Source organism: Anolis sagrei, chromosome 6, assembly GCF_037176765.1.
Source record: "Anolis sagrei isolate rAnoSag1 chromosome 6, rAnoSag1.mat, whole genome shotgun sequence".
In the NCBI taxonomy this organism is placed as follows: Eukaryota; Metazoa; Chordata; class Lepidosauria; order Squamata; family Dactyloidae; genus Anolis; species Anolis sagrei.
In genome coordinates this window covers 793,178-815,411 of record NC_090026.1, presented here as the reverse complement: position 1 = coordinate 815,411, position 22,234 = coordinate 793,178, and the positions used below count along the sequence as shown (strand labels likewise).

General features: G+C 50.4%; 1 pseudogene; it reads left to right on the top strand.

Moving 5' to 3' along the window:
• Positions 1 to 62: 62 nt before the first annotated feature.
• On the top strand, positions 63 to 19,686 carry LOC132780045 (zinc finger protein 420-like; annotated as a pseudogene).
• The last annotated feature ends 2,548 nt before the right edge of the window (positions 19,687 to 22,234 follow it).

Here is a 22,234-nt window from a genome sequence, read left to right as displayed (position 1 = left end):
TGGACTTCACCTCCCACCATTCCTAGCAGACATCCGGTCTGACGTCACTTCCGGAAGGGCTTTGTGGGGGAAAGGGGCGGAGTTTCCTTGGGCGGGAAAGGAGAGTAGACACAAAGAGAGAAGGAGGAAGGCGCCTCAGGAAAGGTCAGGAATGGCCGTGTGTGTGTGTGTGTGTGGAGATGGGGAAAGCTTTTATCATATATGTGTGTATATATATATGTGGTTTTGCGCATGTATTGTAATATTTCTTTGGCTTTTTAAGCCCCTTCTGCTGTGTTTTCCAGTGTTTTTAGGAGTGATGGCCACTCCATGGCCCTCATCATCTCTCATCCTTCTCTTCTTCAGGCCAAACATGCCCAGCTCCTTCAGCCGCTCCTCATAGGGCTTGTTCTGTAGACCCTTGATCTGCTGCCTCCTAGCTATGACTTCCTCTCTCATATTTATACATGGCTCTCATCATGCCTCCTCTCAGCCTTCTCTTCTTCAGGCTAAACATGCCCAGCTCCTTAAGCCGCTCCTCATAGGGCTTGTTCTCCAGACCCTTGATCTGCTCCCTCCTCCCTGTGGCTTCCTCTCACATATTTATACATGGCTCTCATCATATCTCCTCTCAGCCTTCTCTTCTTCAGGCTAAACATGCCCAGCTCTTTAAGCCGCTCCTCATAGGGCTTGTTCTCCAGACCCTTGATCTGCTCCCTCCTCCCTGTGGCTTCCTCTCACATATTTATACATGGCTATCATATCTCCTCTCAGCCTTCTCTTCTTCAGGCTAAACATGCCCAGCTCCTTAAGCCGCTCCTCATAGGGCTTGTTCTCCAGACCCTTGATCTGCTCCCTCCTCCCTGTGGCTTCCTCTCACATATTTATACATGGCTCTCATCATATCTCCTCTCAGCCTTCTCTTCTTCAGGCTAAACATGCCCAGCTCTTTAAGCCGCTCCTCATAGGGCTTGTTCTCCAGACCCTTGATCTGCTCCCTCCTCCCTGTGGCTTCCTCTCACATATTTATACATGGCCCTCATCATATCTCCTCTCAGCCTTCTCTTCTTCAGGCTAAACATGCCCAGCTCTTTAAGCCGCTCCTCATAGGGCTTGTTCTCCAGACCCTTGATCTGCTCCCTCCTCCCTGTGGCTTCCTCTCACATATTTATACATGGCCCTCATCATATCTCCTCTCAGCCTTCTCTTCTTCAGGCTAAACATGCCCAGCTCTTTAAGCCGCTCCTCATAGGGCTTGTTCTCCAGACCCTTGATCTGCTCCCTCCTCCCTGTGGCTTCCTCTCACATATTTATACATGGCCCTCATCATATCTCCTCTCAGCCTTCTCTTCTTCAGGCTAAACATGCCCAGCTCTTTAAGCCGCTCCTCATAGGGCTTGTTCTCCAGACCCTTGATCTGCTCCCTCCTCCCTGTGGCTTCCTCTCACATATTTGTACATGGCTATCATCATATCTCCTCTCAGCCTTCTCTTCTTCAGGCTAAACATGCCCAGCTCCTTAAGCCGCTCCTCATAGGGCTTGTTCTCCAGACCCTTGATGATTTTAGTCTCCCTCTTCCTCTGGACACATTCCAGCTTGTCAATATCTCTCTTGAATTGTGGTGCCCAGAATTGGACACAATATTCCAGGTAAAGTGGTCTAACCAAAGCAGAATAGAGGGGTGTCAATTCGTCCAGTGGTTTTTGAGTTATGTTCATCCCACAAACAAACATGACATTTTTATTTATATAGATAACAACCATCCCCTGCCACGTGTTGCTGTGACCCACTCTGTGTATATGTGTGTTTCTTGTGTGTGTATATATTTGTGTATATATGTATATATGTGGTTTTGCGCAGGCGTTGTAATATATTTATTTATTTATTTTGCGTTTTAAGTCCCTTCTGCTGTGTTTTTCATTGTTTTTACGTGTGATGGTCACTCGTTGGCCTGATGTGTGTCTTGTGTCCAAATTTGGTGTCCATTCGTCCAGTGGCTTTTGAGTTATGTTCATCCCACAAGCGAACATTACAGTTTTAATTAGATAGATGACTAGCTATCCCCTGTCACTTGTTGCTGTGGCCCACTCTGTGTATATGTGTGTTTTTGTGTATGTATATATTTGTATATATGTGGTTTTGTGCATGCGTTGTAATGTATTTTTTATATATTTTTTGGCTTTTTAAGTCCCTTCTGCTGTGTTTTTCATTGTTTTTACGTGTGATGGTCACTCGTTGTCCTGAGAGGTGCCTTGTGTCCAAATTAGGTGTCCATTCGTCCAGTGGTTTTGGAGTTATGCTCATCCCACAAACGAACATTACATTTTTATTTATATAGACTAGCCGTCCCCAGCCACACGTTGCTGTGGCCCAGTCTGTGTATATGTGTTTTTTGTGTGTATATGTGTATATATGTGATTTTGCACATGGGTTGTATTTTTTTGGCTTTTAAAGTTGTCTTTGCTTTTAATCAGTATGTTTTAGTATGGTATGAAATTACACTGCTTAGCCGGTATTGCACCACCTGGCATCCGCCGGGAAGTAGCAGCCAAGAGTGAAAGGACCAAGGCAGAGACATCTCCAGCTCATCCCCTGTTTGGGTATCAGCCAGCACGTCAACAACTTAAATCGAGACATAGTTTTCTAAGATCTACAGAGACCCTCGCTGGAACACCCCAGCAAGCGAGAGTCCAAAAGTGGCAGGCTCAAACCCAGCACCTCAACCAATGGCTGATACCAAAGGAGAGACTCCCTCCTGGGCACACAGAGGACTGGGCGACCTGGAAGGCACTGAACAGACTGCGCTCTGGCACCACGAGATGCAGAGCCAACCTTCAGAAATGGGGCCACAAAGTGGAGTCCACGACATGCGAGTGCGGAGAGGAGCCAACCACTGACCACCTGCTGCAATGCAACCTGAGCCCTGCCACATGCACAAGGGAGGACCTTCTTGCAGCAACACCGGAAGCACTCCAAGTGGCCAGAGACTGGTCAAAGGACATTTAACCAGCTACCAAACTCACAAGTTGTGTATTTTTCTGTTTGTTTGCTTTGTTCTGTTAGACTGGTTGTTCTGACACGACAAACAAACAAACATTAGTATGTTGCCTGGGCCTGGCCCCATATAAGCCACCCCGAATCCCCTTGGGGAGATGGAGGTGGGGTAGAAAAATAAAGTTCTTCTTCTTCTCCTTCCTTCCTTCCTTCCTTCCTTCCTTCCTTCCTTCCTTCCTTCCTTTCCTTGTTCCTTCCCTTCCTCTTCCCTTCCTCTCCCATTCCTGCCTCCTTTCCCTTCCTCTTTCTTTCCTTCTACCTTTCCTTCCATTCATAATCTCCTCTTCACCAATCCTTTTCTTCATTTCTTTTCTCCTCTCCCTTTCTTTTCCCTCCTTCCTCCGAGACAGTTTGTAACGGTTTTTAAGGGTTTTTTGGGGGGAGGGATAGGGGGGATGTGGAGCCCAAGTGGGAGAATTACTGGCCTTGCAATGGTTCGCATCCTCTCTTCACCCAACTGGGGAGGGGGTGCAGCCGCTCTTGCTTGACTTGCAATCCTCTGGTTTTGGGGGAAGAGTTGCCTGGTAGCCACGTGGGCCTCATGGAGTGCTGCGGTGGCTCCAGCTGCTGCCGGGGCTTGCCTCGCTAAGCCCCACCCCTCCATTGGGGGGGGGGATAGGGGGGATGTGGAGCCCAAGTGGGAGAATTACTGGCCTTGCAATGGTTCACATCCTCTCTTCACCCAACTGGGGAGGGGGTGCAGCCGCTCTTGCTTGCCTTGCAATCCTCTGGTTTTGGGGGAAGAGTTGCCTGGTAGCCACGTGGGCCTCATGGAGCTGCTGTGGTGGCTCCAGCTGCTGCCGGGGCTTGCCTCGCCAAGCCCCACCCCTCCATTGGGGGGGGGATAGGGGGGATGTGGAGCCCAAGTGGGAGAATTACTGGCCTTGCAATGGTTCGCATCCTCTCTTCACCCAACTGGGGAGGGGGTGCAGCCGCTCTTGCTTGCCTTGCAATCCTCTGGTTTTGGGGGAAGAGTTGCCTGGTAGCCACGTGGGCCTCATGGAGTGCTGCGGTGGCTCCAGCTGCTGCTGGGGCTTGCCTCGCTAAGCCCCACCCCTCCATTGGGGGGGGGATAGGGGGGATGTGGAGCCCAAGTGGGAGAATTACTGGCCTTCCCATGGTTCGCATCCTCTCTTCACCCAACTGGGGAGGGGGTGCAGCCGCTCTTGCTTGCCTTGCAATCCTCTGGTTTTGGGGGAAGAGTTGCCTGGTAGCCACGTGGGCCTCATGGAGCTGCTGTGGTGGCTCCAGCTGCTGCCGGGGCTTGCCTCGCCAAGCCCCACCCCTCCATTGGGGGGGGGATAGGGGGGATGTGGAGCCCAAGTGGGAGAATTACTGGCCTTGCAATGGTTCGCATCCTCTCTTCACCCAACTGGGGAGGGGGTGCAGCCGCTCTTGCTTGCCTTGCAATCCTCTGGTTTTGGGGGAAGAGTTGCCTGGTAGCCACGTGGGCCTCATGGAGCTGCTGTGGTGGCTCCAGCTGCTGCCGGGGCTTGCCTCGCCAAGCCCCACCCCTCCATTGGGGGGGGGATAGGGGGGATGTGGAGCCCAAGTGGGAGAATTACTGGCCTTCCCATGGTTCGCATCCTCTCTTCACCCAACTGGGGAGGGGGTGCAGCCGCTCTTGCTTGCCTTGCAATCCTCTGGTTTTGGGGGAAGAGTTGCCTGGTAGCCACGTGGGCCTCATGGAGCTGCTGTGGTGGCTCCAGCTGCTGCCGGGGCTTGCCTCGCCAAGCCCCACCCCTCCATTGGGGGGGGGATAGGGGGGATGTGGAGCCCAAGTGGGAGAATTACTGGCCTTCCCATGGTTCGCATCCTCTCTTCACCCAACTGGGGAGGGGGTGCAGCCGCTCTTGCTTGACTTGCAATCCTCTGGTTTTGGGGGAAGAGTTGCCTGGTAGCCACGTGGGCCTCATGGAGCTGCTGTGGTGGCTCCAGCTGCTGCCGGGGCTTGCCTCGCCAAGCCCCACCCCTCCATTGGGGGGGGGATAGGGGGGATGTGGAGCCCAAGTGGGAGAATTACTGGCCTTCCCATGGTTCGCATCCTCTCTTCACCCAACTGGGGAGGGGGTGCAGCCGCTCTTGCTTGACTTGCAATCCTCTGGTTTTGGGGGAAGAGTTGCCTGGTAGCCACGTGGGCCTCATGGAGTGCTGCGGTGGCTCCAGCTGCTGCTGGGGCTTGCCTCGCTAAGCCCCACCCCTCCATTGGGGGGGGGGGATAGGGGGGATGTGGAGCCCAAGTGGGAGAATTACTGGCCTTCCCATGGTTCGCATCCTCTCTTCACCCAACTGGGGAGGGGGTGCAGCCGCTCTTGCTTGCCTTGCAATCCTCTGGTTTTGGGGGAAGAGTTGCCTGGTAGCCACGTGGGCCTCATGGAGCTGCTGCGGTGGCTCCAGCTGCTGCCGGGGCTTGCCTCGCCAAGCCCCACCCCTCCATTGGGGGGGGGATAGGGGGGATGTGGAGCCCAAATGGGAGAATTACTGGCCTTGCAATGGTTCACATCCTCTCTTCACCCAACTGGGGAGGGGGTGCAGCCGCTCTTGCTTGCCTTGCAATCCTCTGGTTTTGGGGGAAGAGTTGCCTGGTAGCCACGTGGGCCTCATGGAGTGCTGCGGTGGCTCCAGCTGCTGCCGGGGCTTGCCTCGCTAAGCCCCACCCCTCCATTGGGGGGGGGATAGGGGGGATGTGGAGCCCAAATGGGAGAATTACTGGCCTTGCAATGGTTCACATCCTCTCTTCACCCAACTGGGGAGGGGGTGCAGCCGCTCTTGCTTGACTTGCAATCCTCTGGTTTTGGGGGAAGAGTTGCCTGGTAGCCACGTGGGCCTCATGGAGCTGCTGTGGTGGCTCCAGCTGCTGCCGGGGCTTGCCTTGCCAAGCCCCACCCCTCCATTGGGGGGGGGGATAGGGGGGATGTGGAGCCCAAGTGGGAGAATTACTGGCCTTGCAATGGTTCACATCCTCTCTTCACCCAACTGAGGAGGGGGTGCAGCCGCTCTTGCTTGACTTGCAATCCTCTGGTTTTGGGGGAAGAGTTGCCTGGTAGCCACGTGGGCCTCATGGAGCTGCTGTGGTGGCTCCAGCTGCTGCCGGGGCTTGCCTCGCCAAGCCCCACCCCTCCATTGGGGGGGGGATAGGGGGGATGTGGAGCCCAAGTGGGAGAATTACTGGCCTTCCCATGGTTCGCATCCTCTCTTCACCCAACTGGGGAGGGGGTGCAGCCGCTCTTGCTTGACTTGCAATCCTCTGGTTTTGGGGGAAGAGTTGCCTGGTAGCCACGTGGGCCTCATGGAGCTGCTGCGGTGGCTCCAGCTGCTGCCGGGGCTTGCCTCGCCAAGCCCCACCCCTCCATTGGGGGGGGGGATAGGGGGGATGTGGAGCCCAAATGGGAGAATTACTGGCCTTGCAATGGTTCACATCCTCTCTTCACCCAACTGGGGAGGGGGTGCAGCCGCTCTTGCTTGCCTTGCAATCCTCTGGTTTTGGGGGAAGAGTTGCCTGGTAGCCACGTGGGCCTCATGGAGTGCTGCGGTGGCTCCAGCTGCTGCCGGGGCTTGCCTCGCTAAGCCCCACCCCTCCATTGGGGGGGGGATAGGGGGGATGTGGAGCCCAAATGGGAGAATTACTGGCCTTGCAATGGTTCACATCCTCTCTTCACCCAACTGGGGAGGGGGTGCAGCCGCTCTTGCTTGACTTGCAATCCTCTGGTTTTGGGGGAAGAGTTGCCTGGTAGCCACGTGGGCCTCATGGAGCTGCTGTGGTGGCTCCAGCTGCTGCCGGGGCTTGCCTTGCCAAGCCCCACCCCTCCATTGGGGGGGGGGATAGGGGGGATGTGGAGCCCAAGTGGGAGAATTACTGGCCTTGCAATGGTTCACATCCTCTCTTCACCCAACTGAGGAGGGGGTGCAGCCGCTCTTGCTTGACTTGCAATCCTCTGGTTTTGGGGGAAGAGTTGCCTGGTAGCCACGTGGGCCTCATGGAGCTGCTGTGGTGGCTCCAGCTGCTGCCGGGGCTTGCCTCGCCAAGCCCCACCCCTCCATTGGGGGGGGGATAGGGGGGATGTGGAGCCCAAGTGGGAGAATTACTGGCCTTCCCATGGTTCGCATCCTCTCTTCACCCAACTGGGGAGGGGGTGCAGCCGCTCTTGCTTGCCTTGCAATCCTCTGGTTTTGGGGGAAGAGTTGCCTGGTAGCCACGTGGGCCTCATGGAGCTGCTGCGGTGGCTCCAGCTGCTGCCGGGGCTTGCCTTGCCAAGCCCCCACCCCTCCATTGGGGGGGGGATAGGGGGGATGTGGAGCCCAAGTGGGAGAATTACTGGCCTTGCAATGGTTCACATCCTCTCTTCACCCAACTGAGGAGGGGGTGCAGCCGCTCTTGCTTGACTTGCAATCCTCTGGTTTTGGGGGAAGAGTTGCCTGGTAGCCACGTGGGCCTCATGGAGCTGCTGTGGTGGCTCCAGCTGCTGCCGGGGCTTGCCTTGCCAAGCCCCCACCCCTCCATTGGGCCATGCCTTATCCTTCCTTCCCTCTTTCCTTTCCTCAATCCCTTGCCTCCCCAAAAGAAAAAGGACTCTGGTTTGGAGTGCAGTTTTCTTGTACTGATTCTTTGTCTGCTGTGCTTTGAGAAGTTTCCGATTGACTTCCATCAAAGCAGGTTCTTGTCTTTCCTTGACATATTCTGCCATGACGTGTTTTTCTTCTCCAACCGCTTGTATTATTATTATTATTATTATTATTATTATTATTATTATTATCTGTCGGAGGGGGGCTTTGATGGTGCTTTTCCTGCGTGAAGGCAGAAAGAAGGGGGTTGGACGAGGTGGCCTTTTGTTGGAAATTGCAACCTTCTCCAAGCCTCCTCTAGTAATTTGCTGATCTCTAATCCCGTGGCTTACTTCTTGTACGCGTGTTCTGGGATGCAGCTTTCTTTATTTGCTCTGTGTTTTTCCTGAGAAGTTGTGGGAGGGGCTTCAGACCATGAGATCCGTTCTGGTGTGAGCACAGGCTTTGTTAGGCTTTGGGACGGCTCAGAGCGCAAGCTTGCAAACAGTTGTTGTTTATTCTAAGGCAGACGCTCTGACCGGATGGCTTGGAAACCACCTGTAACTGAACCCATTGTCCAGAGTGAATGACACCCTTTACTATTGGGAGGAGCTCCTTCTTTCCGCTTGTCTCCTCTGCTTCCCAGCCTTCTGTTCCTTTGGCCACATTTGGGGTCGATTCCGTGAACTCAGCGTGACTCTCTAATGTTGGAAAGAATTGCCCTCCTTCCCTCTTTCCTTCTATTACTCTATCCTTCCTTCCACCTCTCTTTCTTGCCTTCTGAATCTGGATTTGGGATCCATCCAATCACATCAGCAGCCTTTCCTTCCTGCTTTCCATCCATCCTTTCTTCTGTCCTCCATCCCTCATTTCCTTGCTTCCCTCCCTTCCTTTCTTGTCTCCTCTTCCTTGAGGTCCTTATTTCATAGAATCATAGAATCAAAGAGTTGGAAGAGACCTCCTGGGCCATCTTCCAGTCCAACCCCATTCTGCCAAGAAGCAGGAATATTGCATTCAAATCACCCCTGACAGATGGCCATCCAGCCTCTGCTTAAAAGCTTCCAAAGAAGGAGCCTCCACCACACTCCGGGGCAGAGAGTTCCACTGCTGAACGGCTCTCACAGTCAGGAAGTTCTTCCTCGTGTTCAGATGGAATCTCCTCTCTTGTAGTTTGAAGCCATTGTTCCACGTCCTAGTCTCCAAGGAAGCAGAAAACAAGCTTGCTCCCTCCTTCTCCATTTGACGTCCTCTCACATATTTATACATGGCTATCATGTCTCCTCTCAGCCTTCTCTTCTTCAAGCTAAACATGCACAGTTCCCTAAGCCGCTCCTCATAGGGCTTGTTCTCCAGACCCTTGATCATTTTAGTCGCCCTCCTCTGGACACATTCCAGCTTGTCAATATCTCTCTTTATTTATTTATTTATTTATTATTTGCAGCTTTCATATTCCGCCCTTCTCCTCACCCCACAGCAGGGGACTCAGGGCGGATTACAGTGTACACATATATGGCAAACCTTCCATGCCAATTTGACATACAAACATATACAGACATACACAAAGGCTATTTAACTTTTTCTGGCCGCCAGAGGAGCGGTCGCTTTCATCGTCCATTTGCCACGCTGATGAAGCACTTCCGCATTCCCCGCATGCTTCCCCACTGGAATGCTTTGCTGGAGTCTTCTTTTTATGGCCTCCTAAATCAGAAGGTCATGGGGGCCTTCGACAAGGTCCCCCATGACCTTCTGGCAAGGAAACTAGTCCAATGTGGGCTAGGCAAAACTACGGTGAGGTGGATCTGGAATTGGTTAAGTGGACAGAGAGTGCTCACCAATGCTTCCTCTTCATCTTGGAAAGAAGTGACAAGTGGAGTGCCGCAGGGTTCCGTCCTGGGCCCGGTCCTGTTCAGGATCTATGAAGGGCTAGAAGGCAGGATCATCAAGTTTGCAGACGACACCAAATTGGGAGGGAGAGCCAATAGTCCAGAGGACAGGAGCAGGACTCAAAGGGATCTTGACAGATTAGAGAGATGGGCCAAAACTAACAAAATGAAGTTCAACAGTGACAAATGCAAGATACTCCACTTTGGCAGAAAAAATGAAATGCAAAGATACAGAATGGGGGACAATGCCTGGCTCGAGAGCAGTACGTGTGAAAAAGATCTTGGAGTTCTCGTGGACAACAAGTTAAACATGAGCCAGGAATGTGATGTGGCGGCAAAAAAAGCCAATGGGATTTTGGCCTGCATCAAGAGGAGCATAGTGTCTAGATCTAGGGAAGTCATGCTACCCCTCTATTCTGCTTTGGTTAGACCACACCTGGAATATTGTGTCCAATTCTGGGCACCACAATTGAAGAGAGATATTGACAAGCTGGAATGTGTCCAGAGGAGGGCGACTAAAATGATCAAGGGTCTGGAGAACAAGCCCTATGAGGAACGGCTTAGGGAACTGGGCATGTTTAGCCTGAAGAAGAGAAGGCTGAGAGGAGATATGATGAGGGCCATGGATAAATATGTGAGAGGAAGCCACAGGGAGGAGGGAGCAGATCAAGGGTCTGGAGAACAAGCCCTATGAGGAGCGGCTTAAGGAGCTGGGCATGTTTAGCCTGAAGAAGAGAAGGCTGAGAGGAGACATGATGAGAGCCGTGGATAAATGTGCGAGAGGAAGCCACAGGGAGGAGGAGGCAGCAAGCTTGCTTTCTGCTTCCCTGGAGACTAGGAGGCAATGGAACAATGGCTTCAAACTACAAGAGAGGAGATTCCATCTGAACATGAGGAAGAACTTCCTGACTGTGAGAGCCGTTCAGCAGTGGAACTCTCTGCCCCGGAGTGTGGTGGAGGCTCCTTCTTTGGAAGCTTTTAAGCAGAGGCTGGATGGCCATCTGTCAGGGGTGATTTGAATGCAATATTCCTGCTTCTTGGCAGAATGGGGTTGGACTGGATGGCCCAGGAGGTCTCTTCCAACTCTTTGATTCTATGATTCTAATTTAGCCTCCCCACACTTTTAAGGTGGTACCTAATTTTCCTACTTGACAGATTCAACTGTCTTTCGGGTTGCAAAGGTTGACAACAGGCTACACACAATTGGTTGGAAACCCACTCCAACCCGGGCTGGCTTCGAACTCATGACCTTTTTGGTCAGAGTGATCTTAATGCAGCTGACACTTAGCCAGCTGCGTCACAATCCCGGTCCTTGGAGCTAGAACCAACTCTGGTCCCAGTCGTGTTCATTAACTGAAATTGGATTCTGGATACATTCTTCCTTGGGTTGTTGTAGGTTTTTCCGGGCTATATGGCCATGGTCTAGAGGCATTCTCTTCTGACGTTTCGCCTGCATCTATGGCAAGCATCTTCAGAGGTCGTGAGATTTGTTGGAACTAGGAAAAAGGGTTTTATATATCTGTGGAATAATGACCAGGGTGGGACAAAGGACTCCTGTCTGCTGGAGCTAGGTGTGAAAGTTTCAACTGACCACCTTGATTAGCATATAACTTTTGTTGAGAGGTGATTAGATGTCCTTGTTTGTTTCCTTTCTGTTGTTGTGCTGTTGTAATTTTAGAATTCCTCCTTATTTATGAACCTGTGATTGCTTTTGTTAGTATCTGTGTATGCCCTTGAGAATCTGCACTTCCCCTTTTTTCCATTGTCAACATAACCCATGAAGGGAAAAGGCGGGGGGTGGGGGGGGATCTTGGTGGTAAAGTAGGTTCCTGGCCTTCATCGCTTCTCTTTTTCTTCTTCTTTCTTGACCAGGGAAATGAGCATCGAGTGGAGCCACATCTGCTGTGGTGAGAAAGAAACCGGAATCGAGTGGCTATTGAGGAATTTGGAAACGAAGAGTGCAGTCAGAGAACCAATGGTGAAGGAAGAAGAAATCCTCTTAAAGTGCTGATCTTGCAGAACTCTTGGCCTCATTCACAGATCCAAAGGGAAAAAAGAAGAGTCAAGTGTCTATCGTTCGGTAAAAAATAAATATCACTCTCAAGATGGGGAAGAAACACTATAAATGTTCTGAATGTGGAAAGAGTTTTCAATACATGCGCCTTCTGCAGCAACATGAAGTAACTCACACTGGGGAGAAACCCTACACATGCTTGGAATGCGGAAAGAGCTTTGCTTGGAGTAAAACTCTGCGTTTACATCAAAGGACCCACACTGGGGAGAAACCCTACACGTGCCTGGAGTGTGGGAAGAGCTTTTTGCGGAGAGAAAATCTGCAGAAACATGAGAAAACTCACACTGGGGAGAAACCTTATACATGCATGGAGTGTGGGAAGAGATTTACTTTCTGTGCAAGTCTGAGTGCACATCAAAGGATCCACACTGGGGAGAAACCTTATACATGCATGGAGTGTGGGAAGAGCTTCACTCAGAGTTCAAATTTACGTGTACATCAACGAAGTCACACTGGAGAGAAACCCCACACATGCTTGGAGTGTGGAAAGAGCTTCCTTCAGAGAGGTCATCTACGTGTACATCAACGGACTCACACTGGGGAGAAACCCTGGACATGTCTGGAGTGTGGAAAAAGCTTCTCTCATAATTCGTCTTTACGTTCACATCAAAGAACTCACTCGGGAGTTCCACGCTCCTATCCATGCACTGAGTGTGGTAAAAGCTTCACTGCGAGTGCAAGCCTACGTTTACACCAAAGGTTGCACACTGGGGAGAAACCCTATCAATGCCTGGAGTGTGGAAAGAGCTTCGCGCGGAGTGGAAATCTGCGTTCCCATCAAAAGACCCACACTGGGGAGAAACCCTATACTTGTGTGGAGTGTGGGAAAAGCTTTGCTGGGAGTACAGGTCTGCGTTCGCATCAAAAGCTCCACACTGGGGAGAAATCGTTTAAATGCCTGGAGTGTGGAAAGAGCTTTGCGCATAGTTCACAACTACGTTCACATCAAAGGACTCACACTGGAGAGAAACGGTATCGATGCCTGGAGTGTGGAAAGAGTTTCACTCACAGTACAGGTTTACGCGCACATCAAAGATACCACACTGGGGAGAAACCCTACACATGTGCTGAATGTGGGAAGAGCTATAGTCGAATGGACGCTCTGCAGCACCACGAAAAATCTCACACTGGGGAGAAGCCCTATACATGCCTGGAGTGTGGAAAGAGCTTTGCTCGGAAGGGGACCCTGTCTGAACATCAAAGCGTTCACACTGGGGAGAAGCCCTATACATGCCCGGAGTGTGGGAAGAGCTTTGCTCAAAAGGGGACCCTGTCCGCACATCAAAGGAGCCACACTGGGGAGAAGCCCTATACGTGCCTGGAGTGTGGGAAGAGCTTCGTGCAAGCGGGAAACCTACTTAGTCATCAAAGGACTCACTCTAAGGAGAAACTGTACACATGCCTGGAGTGTGGAAGGGGGTTCAGTGCTAATGGCAGTCTGCGTAGACATCAAAGGACCCATACTGGAGAGAAGCCCTATCCATGCCTGGAGTGTGGGAAGAGCTTCGCCGTGAGTGCGACTTTGCGTGCACATCAACAGACTCACACTGGAGAGAAACCCCATACATGTGGGGAGTGTGGAGAGAGCTTTGCGCTGCGTTCATATCTATGTAGACATCAAAGCACTCACCTTGGGGATAAACCATAAACTGGTCGCCCTACGTTGGAAACAGAATCCATTCGGTAGGTTTAAGTTGAGTTTGTATCTAAGTCAGAACAGATGCCTTTTAAAGTGTAATCCTAGCCAGGTTGAAAGTGTTGATAGGATAGGGAATGGTTATCACCCCTGTGACATTCCCTTTGATGTTTTGTCCAAATTGGGAGGGATAGCCAATAGTCCAGAGGACAGGAGCAGAATTCAAAACGATCTTGACAGATTAGAGAGATGAAGGGCCAAAACTAACAAAATGAAGTTCAACAGGGACAAATGCAAGATACTCCACTTTGGCAGAAAAAACGAAATGCAAAGATACAGAATGGGGGACGATGAGGCCTGGCTCGAGAGCAGTACATGTGAAAAAGATCTTGGAGTCCTCGTGGGGAGGAAGTTAAACATGAGCCAACAATGCGATGTGGCGGCAAAAAAAGCCAATGGGATTTTGGCCTGCATCAATAGGAGCCTAGTGTCTAGATCTAAGGAAGTAATGCTACCCCTCTTTTCTGCTTTGGTTAGACCACATCTGGAATATTGTGTCCAATTCTGGGCACCACAATTCAAGAGAGATATTGACAAGCTGGAATGTGTCCAGAGGAGGGCGACTAAAATGATCAAGGGTCTGGAGAACAAGCCCTATGAGGAGCGGCTTAGGGAACTGGGCATGTTTAGCCTGAAGAAGAGAAGGATGAGAGGAGATATGATAGCCATGTATAAATATGTGAGAGGAAGCCACAGGGAGGAGGAGGGAGCAAGCTTGTTTTCTGCTTCCATGGAGACTAGGACGCAAGGGAACAATGGCTTCAAACTACAAGAGAGGAGATTCCATCTGGAAATGAGGAAGAACTTCCTGACTGTGAGAGCCGTTCAGCAGTGGAACTCTCTGCCCCGGAGTGTGGTGGATGCTCCTTCTTTGGAGGCTTTGAAACAGAGGCTGGATGGCCATCTGTCAGGGGTGATTTGAATGCAATATTCCTGCTTCTTGGCAGAATGGGGTTGGACTGGATGGCCCAGGAGGTCTCTTCCAACTCTTGGATTCTATGATTCTAAGATTCTAGGGCTTTCATGGCCGGAATCACTTGGTTGTTGTAGGTTTCTTCAGGCTCTATGGCCATGTTCTAGAGGCATTCTCTCCTGACGTTTTGCCTGCATCTATGGCAAGCATCCTCAGAGGTTGCCACCTCACTCCCTCTGAGGATGCTTTTTTACTATTAAAAAAAGAAAGAAAGCAGGTAAACAAGAGCTTGTGCCACCCATGGAGTTTTCCGTTACTATTCAATTACAATTTTCTATCCATTTGTGTATATTGTGTTGTTTTTTTTAATTATTATTATTATTCCCATTATTATTAGCAGGTTGTTGTTTTGTTCATTGTTATTTTAGATTAGAGCATGCAAAATGCAAATATGCTCAATGATGGTGCGTACCACTTGTATTAAGAGGTTAGTTATGATGTATATGCCTTTTTGAAAATGCCACGTAGTTTCCCGTCATACGGGTACTGGTTCTTTATTGTCACATTTTTGAAACAATGGTTCGCTGTATATTATGATAATAAAAATTATTAAGGAAAAGAATTAGAAAGAAAGCAAATACAAACGTTTCGAAGGAAGGTTTTGGGGAAGACCATGGGCATTTTTCTATTGTGGCAGAAGCGACTTGAGAACATACTGCAAGTTGCTTCTGGTTTCAGAGAATTGGCTGTCTACAGAGACGTTGCCTGGATGTGTTTGTGTCAGGAGTCAATTTCTGGTGGCATGAAGACATCACAAATTCCCTCCGTGACATCCTGACTGAATCATCCTGGCCAAGGTGCTGAAACCAAGGTGCTGAAACCAAACCAAGGTGCTTTTCCAGCAGTCACCAGCCAATCCCTCTCCAATGCCAGTGATACAGCTTAATGGTGTAACATTAGAAAATGTTGATAATTTCCGCTACCTTGGCAGCTACCTCTCCACCAAAGTCAACATTGACGCCGAAATACAACACCGCCTGAGCTCTGCAAGTGCAGCATTTTCCCGAATGAAGCAGAGAGTGTTTGAGGACCGGGACATCCGTAGGGAGACCAAGGGGCTTGTCTATAAAGCTATTCCCCTCCCAACCCTTCTCTATGCCTGTGAGACGTGGACTGTCTACAGACGTCACATGCAGCTCCTGGAACGTTTCCATCAGCGCTGCCTCCGGAAAATCCTGCAAATCTCTTGGGAAGACAAGCGGATAAACGTCAGTGTGCAGGAAGAAGCAAAGACCACCAGCATTGAAGCGATGGTCCTCCAACATCAACTCCGCTGGGCCGGCCACGTTGTCCGGATGCCTGACCACCGTCTCCCAAAGCAGTTGCTCAACTCCGAACTTAAGAACGGAAAACGGAACGTTGGTGGACAGGAAAAGAGATTGAAAGATGGGCTCAAAGCCAACCTTAAAAACTCTGGCATAGACACCGAGAACTGGGAAGCCCTGGCCCTTGAGCGCTCCAGCTGGAGGTCAGCTGTGACCAGCAGTGCTGCAGAATTTGAGGAGGCATGAGTGGAGGGTGAAAGAGTGAAACATGCCAGGAGGAAGGTGCGTCAAGCCAACCCCGACCGGGACCGCCTTCCACCTGGAAACCAATGCCCTCACTGGGGAAGAAGATGCAGAGCAAGAATAGGGCTCCACAGCCACATACGGACCCACAAGGAAATCCATAATGGAAGACCATCTTACTCGTCCAACGAGGGATCGCCTAAGTAAGTAAGTAAGTAAGTAAGAATCATCCTGGCTGCCTTTTCTCTCTGTGACATTTTGAAGCCAGCAGAAGACGCTTTGTATGGGAACTTGTGAAGCAACAAGTTCTAATAAGGAAAGTGAGAAGAGGGGGGAGATGGGCAGGAAAGGTGTATAAAAGGAAGTGGATGTGGGGAAAAGTCAGAAGTGTCTTTCTTTGCTGCAGAGATACAAGCAATATATCCATTTCAAAGCAAAACCGGCTTGTGAGTGATCATTTAATATTGCTATATAAAACCTACAGTCTTACAGTTAGCTCAAGTGAGGCGGAGTTCTGGGCTCTGAGCATGGCATGCACCAGTGTTTCTCAACCTTCCTAATGTCGCGACCCATTAATACAGTTCCTCATGTTGTGATGACCCCCAACCATAACACTATTTTCGATGCTACTTCATAACGATAGTTTTGCTCCTGTTATGAATCATAATGTAAATATCTGATATGCAGGATGTATTTTCATTCACTTGACCAAATTTGACAAATACCCAATACACCCAAATTTGAATACTGTTGGGGGGGGGGGTTGATATTGTCATTTGGGAGTTGTAGATGCTGGGATTTGTAGTGCACCCACAATCAAAGAGCATTCTGAACTCCACCGACCATGGACTTGAACCATACTTGGCATACAGAATTCCCATGTCCAACAGAAAATACTGTACTGGAAGGGTTTGGTCAACATTGACCTTGAGTTTTGGAGTTGTAGTTCACCTACATTCAGAGAATGCTGTGGATTCAGTAATGATGGATCTAGACCAAACTTGGCATGGATATTCAATATGCCCAAATGTGAACATTGGTGGAGTTTGGGGAAATTGACCTTGACATTTGGGAGTTGTAGTTGCTTGGATTTATAGTTCACCTACCATCAAAGAGCATTCCGAATCCCACAAATGATAGAATTGGGCTAAACTTCCCACCCATGAACAACTGAAAATACTGTGTTTTCTGATGGTCTATAACGACCCCTTTGACACCCCCTCGTGACACCCCCCCCCCCGGGGCCCTGACCCCCAGGTTGAAGACCTGTGTAGTAAAGCCATTCCCGAGGGACTTGCAGATCCCGTTGAGGACCCCACAACAACTGTCGAAGGCCACATGCGCATGCATGGCTACCCAAGCCAGGGTAAAGCCAAGGAGAAAGCTTGAAGACATCCAAGCTTGTGCCCCCCCCCCCCCCCCAAATTCTCAGGGTGGTCCACGAGAAGGCCTTACTGGTACATTATTCACACTGTTATGTTTATTCATATCATGATCTGATTACCATGATCAATATATCCCATATGCATGGGGCTATTGGGACGATGATACAAAAGGTTTGCTAGGGAGATCCTGAGCCCCCCCCCCCCCCTGGCCCCCCACACACACACGAATCAAAATCCTGACTACGGGCCTGGCTGCGCCCAGAGGCTGGCTGGGCCTGGGAGGCTTCTCTCATGTTCCTGCAAACTAGAGCTGACAAATGGGAGCTCACCCTGTCTCGCGGATTCAAACCAGCAACCTTCAGGTCAGCAGTCCATGTTTTGTATAATGTGTTTTAACTGCTTTTTGATGTTGTTGTGTTAACCTTTACTATGTAAACCGCCTTGAGTCGCCTTTTTTGGCTGAGAAAGGCGGTATAGAATCATAGAATCAAAGAGTTGGAAGAGACCTCCTGGGCCATCCAGTCCAACCCCATTCTGCCAAGAAGCAGGAATATTGCATTAAAATCACCCCTGACAGATGGCCATCCAGCCCCTGTTTCAAAGCTTCCAAAGAAGGAGCCTCCACCACACTCCCTCCGGGGCAGAGAGTTCCACTGCTGAACGGCTCTCACAGTCAGGAAGTTCTTCCTCATGTTCAGGTGGAATCTCCTCTCTTGTAGTTTGAAGGCATTCTTCCCTTGCGTCCTAGTCTCCAGGGAAGCAGAAAGGAAGCTTGCTCCCTCCTCCTCCCTGTGGCTTCCTCTCACCTATTTATACATGGCTATCATATCTCCTCTCAGCCTTCTCTTCTTCAGGCTAAACATGCCCAGCTCCTTAAGCCGCTCCTCATAGGACTTGTTCTCCAGACCTTTTATCATTTTAGTCGCTCTCCTCTGGACACATTCCAGCTTGTCAATGTCTCGCGGATTCGAACCAGCAACCTTCAGGTCAGCAGTCCATGTTTAACCCATTGCACCACCGCGGCTCCTCAAAACATATTAAATGGCAATGAGATCAGTTCTAGGAAACCAACATGTATTTCAAGCCATTTTTAACTGTTGTAAATTTTACCCATTTGTGTGTTGTTAGTCTCATTCACCTTTTTTTTGGTTGTGTCAGGAGCAACCTGAGAAACTGCAAGTCGCTTCTGGTGTGAGAGAATTGGCCGCCTGCAAGGACATTGCACAGGTGATGCCTGGATAATTTGATGTTTTTATCTTTCTTGTAGGAGGCTTCTCTCATGTCCCCGCATGAGGAGCTGGAGCTGATAGAGGGAGCTCACCCACCTCTCCCTGGATTCAAACCTGCGACCTGTTGGTCTTCAGTCCACTGCGCCACCCACTCATTCACCTGCACACCTTGTATACCTACGGTGCAACAAGGGTCTTTGGACCATAATAAGATGATCTTGCTGTTGTTGTTTATGGCAATGACAACTAACTTTTGTAAATATAGTTGGTTTTATTATTGTTCTGTCAGGCACTGTTGTTCTAAGACATTGTGTCTGTTATTTTCGAAATGTATTTTGAGTTCGTGTTCTGTGATGTCGGAATGGCATCGAAAGGTTGTGAGGGGGAGAGGGTGGGATGTAAAGCAACGGAAATGGAAGGAATCAATGCCTTCTTGGCCCAGAGGCAGCGCGCCCACCGAGAGCCCGGCCGAGATCCGGCATGACCGGCGACAACGCTGCAAAAGATCCACAAGCAAGAAACCGAAAAATAGATGAGCTTCCGACAGTTTAATACGTTTTATTAAAGCATATCCCGTTCTGGCTGTTGATTTTAGCTTTCATTTCAGGTGAAAAGAATGGCTGATCAGTGGCTCATCCTTGATCAGTGTGCGGGGGATAGCCCTGACTGGGACAACACTTCACAACATTCACACTTGCACAATCGTGCAGGTGTACCATCCCCAACCATAGACCAGGAGCAACAGGAACACATACAGGAGAACCATAGGCTCTTGGATGAATCTCAATGGATTGTCCTTGATGAATGCACCGGGGATGTCGAGGAGGAGGACAACACTTTTCACCTACACAATTCACACCAACAGGATCACTTTTCTGGAGACCTACACACTACATTGCACAAAAGGGGCCCTGTCATTCCTGAAAGTAAACAGGTCTTGGTAGTAGGCGACTCCCTCCTTAGAGGAACGGAAGCTGTCATTTCCAGACCAGATGGGATGGCTCGAGAAGGGGGTTCTTGCCAGGGGGTTGGACTGGATGGCCCATGAGGTCTCTTCCAACTCTTTGATTCTATGACTGAACCCTGAAAACCAAGGACCGCAGGTAGGCACAGGCTCATGTCCCGTGTGGGTCTGCCTTTGCCTTCAGGGCATGACCATGGCAGTCACAGCTAGACAAAGGCAATGCGCTTCGGAAATGCGTGCAGAGGGCCTGTTTCCGAGAATGCGAAAAAGACCCTTGGGAATGTGCAAAACACCTGGCAGGAGAGGGCCAGAGTTACATGTTAAGGCATCTCCCCAGCGTTGGGTAGATGCAGGGAATGCTGTGGATGTAGCGTACCTGGATTTCAGGAAGGCCTTCTTTGACAAGGCCCCCCACGACTTTCTGGCAAGGAAACTAGTCCAATGTGGGCGAGGCAAAACTACAGTGTGGTGGATCTGGAAATGGTTAAATGGACGAACCCAGAGGGTGATTCTCCCCAGGGCTTCCTCCGCTTCATCCTGGAAAGAAGTGATGAGTGGAGTGCCGCAGGAAGGCCTTCTTGGACAAGGTCCCCCATGACCTTCTGGCAAGGAAACTAGTCCAATGTGGGCAAGGCAAAACTACGGTGAGGTGGATCTGGAATTGGAGAAATGGACCAACCCAGAGGGTGATTCTCCCCAAGGCTTCCTCCTCTTCATCCTGGAAAGACGTTGCGAGTGGAGTGCCGCAGGAAGGCCTTCTTGGACAAGGTCCCCCATGACCTTCTGGCAAGGAAACTAGTCCAATGTGGGCAAGGCAAAACTACGGTGAGGTGGATCTGGAATTGCTTAAATGGACGAACCCAGAGGGTGATTCTCCCCAAGGCTTCCTCTTCATCCTGGAAAGACGTTGCGAGTGGAGTGCCGCAGGAAGGCCTTCTTGGACAAGGTCCCCCATGACCTTCTGGCAAGGAAACTAGTCCAATGTGGGCAAGGCAAAACTACGGTGAGGTGGATCTGGAATTGCTTAAATGGACGAACCCAGAGGGTGATTCTCCCCAAGGCTTCCTCTTCATCCTGGAAAGACGTTGCGAGTGGAGTGCCGCAGGAAGGCCTTCTTGGACAAGGTCCCCCACGACTTTCTGGCAAGGAAACTAGTCCAATGTGGGCGAGGCAAAACTACGGTGAGGTGGATCTGGAAATGGTTAAATGGACGAACCCAGAGGGTGATTCTCCCCAGGGCTTCCTCCGCTTCATCCTGGAAAGAAGTGATGAGTGGAGTGCCGCAGGAAGGCCTTCTTGGACAAGGTCCCCCATGACCTTCTGGCAAGGAAACTAGTCCAATGTGGGCAAGGCAAAACTACGGTGAGGTGGATCTGGAATTGCTTAAATGGACCAACCCAGAGGGTGATTCTCCCCAAGGCTTCCTCCTCTTCATCCTGGAAAGACGTTGCGAGTGGAGTGCCGCAGGAAGGCCTTCTTGGACAAGGTCCCCCATGACCTTCTGGCAAGGAAACTAGTCCAATGTGGGCAAGGCAAAACTACGGTGAGGTGGATCTGGAATTGCTTAAATGGACGAACCCAGAGGGTGATTCTCCCCAAGGCTTCCTCTTCATCCTGGAAAGACGTTGCGAGTGGAGTGCCGCAGGAAGGCCTTCTTGGACAAGGTCCCCCATGACCTTCTGGCAAGGAAACTAGTCCAATGTGGGCAAGGCAAAACTACGGTGAGGTGGATCTGGAATTGCTTAAATGGACGAACCCAGAGGGTGATTCTCCCCAAGGCTTCCTCTTCATCCTGGAAAGACGTTGCGAGTGGAGTGCCGCAGGAAGGCCTTCTTGGACAAGGTCCCCCACGATTTTCTGGCAAGGAAACTAGTCCAATGTGGGCAAGGCAAAACTACGGTGAGGTGGATCTGGAATTGCTTAAATGGACGAACCCAGAGGGTGATTCTCCCCAAGGCTTCCTCCTCTTCATCCGGGAAAGAAGTGACTAGTGGAGTGCCGCAGGAAGGCCTTCTTGGACAAGGTCCCCCATGACCTTCTGGCAAGGAAACTAGTCCAATGTGGGCAAGGCAAAACTACGGTGAGGTGGATCTGGAATTGGTTAAATGGACGAACACAGAGGGTGATTCTCCCCAAGGCTTCCTCTTCATCCTGGAAAGAAGTGACAAGTGGAGTGCCCAAAGCAGGGTTCCGTCCTGTGCCCGGTCCTGTTCAGGATCTTTATTAATGACTTAGATCAGTGGTTCTCAACCTGTGGGTCCCCAGGTGTTTTGGCCTACAACTCCCAGAAATCCCAGCCAGTTTACCAGCTGTTAGGATTTCTGGGAGTTGAAGGCTAAAAACATCTGGGGACCCCAGGTTGAGAATCACTGACTTAGATGAAGGGCTAGAAGGCAGGATCATCAAGTTTGCAGACGGGACCAAATGAGGAGGTAGAGCCTGTTACAGTATATGATTTTTGTAAGTCTTGACAAGAATCATCTCTTGCTTATATGTGTGTTGAGGAAGAACCACTCCCTGATTAGGATGTATATCAGGTGAAGTTTTCTTGATGCAGGTAGTGAGTGAAATGAAGTAATCGGAGATGGAACTATGCTTCATGGTTTGCTGGAAAGAAGCAGATTAATGCATTGTTTTGTAAGTGTTTTTTCCTTCTGCGATGGACAATGTGTTTTCAAGGCTACTATATGTTTCTTTATTACTTACTTACTTACTTACTTACTTACTTAGGCGATCCCTCATTGGACGAGTAAGATGGTCTTCCATCATGGGTTTCCTTGTGGGTCCGCATGTGGCTGTGGAGCCCTATTCTTGCTCTGCATCTTCTTCCGCAGTGAGGAGGGCATTGGTTTCCAGGTGGAAGGCGGTCCCGGTCGGGGTTGGCTTGACGCGCCTTCCTCCTGGCACGTTTCTCTCTTTCACCCTCCACTCGTGCCTCCTCGAATTC